This window comes from Morus notabilis, unplaced genomic scaffold, assembly GCF_000414095.1.
Source record: "Morus notabilis unplaced genomic scaffold, ASM41409v2 Scaffold2802, whole genome shotgun sequence".
Lineage (NCBI taxonomy): Eukaryota > Viridiplantae > Streptophyta > Magnoliopsida > Rosales > Moraceae > Morus > Morus notabilis.
Genome location: NW_010358052.1, coordinates 42,055 through 45,625, shown reverse-complemented (window position 1 = coordinate 45,625; position 3,571 = coordinate 42,055).

The following is a 3,571-nucleotide window of genomic DNA, read 5'->3' as shown; positions in this document are numbered from 1 at the left end:
TAATAAAAAAATTTTAAAAATAATTATATTTAATTTTTTATTATAATAAAAAATTTTCGTATAAAATTATATCACAACTTAGATTAAAAAAAACTGAACTGAATGGGCCTTAATCTAGAATCTTTTGGCAATGTCAATAATGTCTAGAACAACAGTTCTCTGTTCTCCGAAGAGACGTGTGATATTCCATCTTGTCTAAATCCCTTTTAAGATCCCATTTTCTTTGTCTCTTTTTTTGGCTGCTTCCAACTTTTCTTTCTCCATCAATCCCATACGATCATGGATTAAATTCGCCATGTGTATATCCATCAAAACATTTTATCTATGGAAGTGATTTCTCATATAAGATTCTTTAGAAGAAAAAATGTAAGGTTGTTTATGACTATTATGATGAATTATGACAAATCCTAACCTTAATTTGTCAAAATGTAAATTTTTTAAGTTCCCTTATATTAGGTGGAACTTTTTCTAATGGTCTCTATAAAAATAGACTGCTACTAATTTTTTATTTTTCTACTGTTAGATTTGTATCAGAATTTACTTGTTTTGAATATTTTTTTAATTTAATGTGATTTTAACCAAATTAAATAGTTAAAAATTGAAACTATCAGAGAAACTCTTTATTTATGTAGAATAATATGTGTGTGGGAGAGAGAGATGAGGGAAATGTCTTAAGTTCGGCACCCATATCAATTTAGCTAATCTAATTTCTTATCGTATTTTTGTGTGACGCTTTCGATTTTGTACGTAACACTTGATTTCTTCTCATATTTTTGTGTGATATCTTCAATTTTGTACGTAATACTTGATTTTTTCTCGTATTTATGTGTGACATCTTCGATTTTGTAAGTAACAATTGATTTGTTTAGGTGTAACATTCAAAAAATGCAATTCAATGCATGTAATATTGAGTATTATACTTAAACAAACTTAAATAAACGATATTGTATAAAAAAAATATAAAAAAAAATTACATTTGTTGCAGTGTACGAGTGTTAGACTTAACCTATATAAATATATATATATATATATCAATAAAAAGGGTCAAAGACCAAGAAAAAAAACAAAAAGAAGTTAAATATGGTCAAGCACACCAAAAGATCCGAAAGAGTCTCCGCATCGCAATTTTCTGTCCTCCGTGTCCACATAAAATTTCGAAGTGAGAAAAGTATGAACAATCAACCGAGCATCTTCACTAATACCATGGATCTACCACACACTATCATCAAGGGTCTAACAACTTCCTTGGAGTCCCCTTCCACCACCGCGTTATCAAAAGACGTTTCAATATTTGCAAAAGTCCATTATTATGAGCTGATCGATAAGTAAAATAATAAAATCGCTGATTCGAGTTAAGATATGATTTTATGTGAAAGTTTTTACTGTAACAAAAAAGTTAGACGTGACTGTTTATGAGAATTTTTTACTGTAATAAAACTCAAATTCTAAACTCGAATCGATGAAGTGAACGATGTCGTATAAACATTCCGTATTGTATTGTTTAATAATAATATAATGTTTGGTGACATTTTTACATCATATAATTTAATACAATACGAAATGTGATTTCTAATAAAAAATCTATACACTAGATAATGTTATGTAATTTAATTTAAAATATCATATTAACGATATATATAAAATATTTCATAAATATCAAGGTTCGGGGTTGGGTTTTGGGACCGATGTTAGGGTCGAGTTTAGGGACCAGAGTGATGTTGAATTTATATTTTTAAAAAATTACAGTTTGACCCCCTTAATTTGTTCAAATTTATATTTTGACCCCTCAACTTTTTCAAAATTATATTTTGCCTCTTAATTTTTAAAAAATTACAATTTGACCCTATTTTTAAAAGTTTTTACAAAATACCCTATATAGAAACTCTACTTTCTCACTTGTTTCCTCCAAATGTTGGGTGAGTGGAGATTAGAGTCGAATTAGGTTATGATTAGGCCTAAATTTTATCTTATTATAAACTAATACGTAAATAGATAATAATGGTAATAATAGTATAATGTTTAATAATACCACAAATCAAACACCGTATTGTATAAAAATTATACAATATTATACGATATAATACAATACAATACAATACGGTGGACCAAACATACCCTTAAAGGTTCTCACAAGTTCTAGACATGATTAAAAACTGAAATCAATGAGACGTTTGGTTCATGAATTAGAACCATGTGATTAGAACTATTTTCGATTTACGTATATTTTTTGTAAGAGAAAATACTGTCGCAAACCACGAATTATGATTCGAATCAAGAAACGAATATAGGTACCAAACATCCTCCAAGTGTTTTAACTGTGAATATAAAAAATAAAAGTAGGCCCCACATAGTCAGTAAGAGACTAATTAAGGTTCTTTTTACATACTCGGTGATCTCTAAAACTAATAGACATGAAGTGCACCGCCATAATTTCTTTTTTGAGTAGAAAAAAAAAAAGTAGGCCACATTAGTCATTCCAAGGATCATGGTCACTGCAACATTCAAGCTTTTCGCTTACTCATCGTGTACAGACAGTGCACCTAGAGATGACGATTTTGATATTATTTGTGATGCCGTCATTTTCAATCACCACTTGTAATGTCGACATCATTAGACAAAGGGACTCACCTAAAACGCTTGATGAAATGGACACGGCATAGCAAACTCCAATAAAAGATCTTATATACATCACCAATGAGTGAAAACCAACCAAAAATTAATGTCCTAAACTTGGAATTTACGTTCTCAAACGTGTCTTGCTAAAAATGTCATATTACGTTTAGTATGTCAAACAAGACGACCTCTAATTCCATTTCAAAAGAAGAAGAAAAAAAAAAGAAAGACGGATCTCTAATCCTAAATTTGGAATATGCTTTTATTTACTAATAATCATTAGTGATAGTTACAACTGTTTTCCATCCATAAATGTGAATTCATATCTTGTGTGTGTTTATTAGCAACAACTGCAAAGTGTCTAATTCAGATTCTAAAATAGTGACATTTCCTAGAGTGCTCAATTGAATTGAGCCATATGTTAAACCACTACTACATATTTCTACCCCCATTACTTATCCTGAAAGAATAAGGAGGAATATTTATTGGCATTGTAGGTGTACGATAATGGATAATATCTTATATCAACTAGCGAGGTTTGCCAATTTGTCTTCAAATGTCCACAAAAAATAATGTCTAGTTGCGAATATCTAATTACCTCATCATTTGTACAAGTTATAAAAAATGTCCTCAAGTTGTTAGTTTTGTATTTATATTTTCTTTTCAGTTTGGGTGGACCTCCAAAAACTTGAACAAAATTCTTCAGCTCTTTATTTTATTGGTGACCGCACTGATGCGAGTTCCACAGCTACCTACCTAACCGGATAACCCTTCAATTCATCAAACAATAATAATAATAATAATAAAAGGGACTAAAAAGACACTTCAATAAGATAATTTGTGGACGAGGTCCAGGTTGAAATGTTCTAAACATCAGTCTCCCTTTTACCCAGCCCAAATACCATTCCCAATTGCTCGTCTTTCAACAAGAGACACCCCTTCTTTTTTTTTTTTTTTT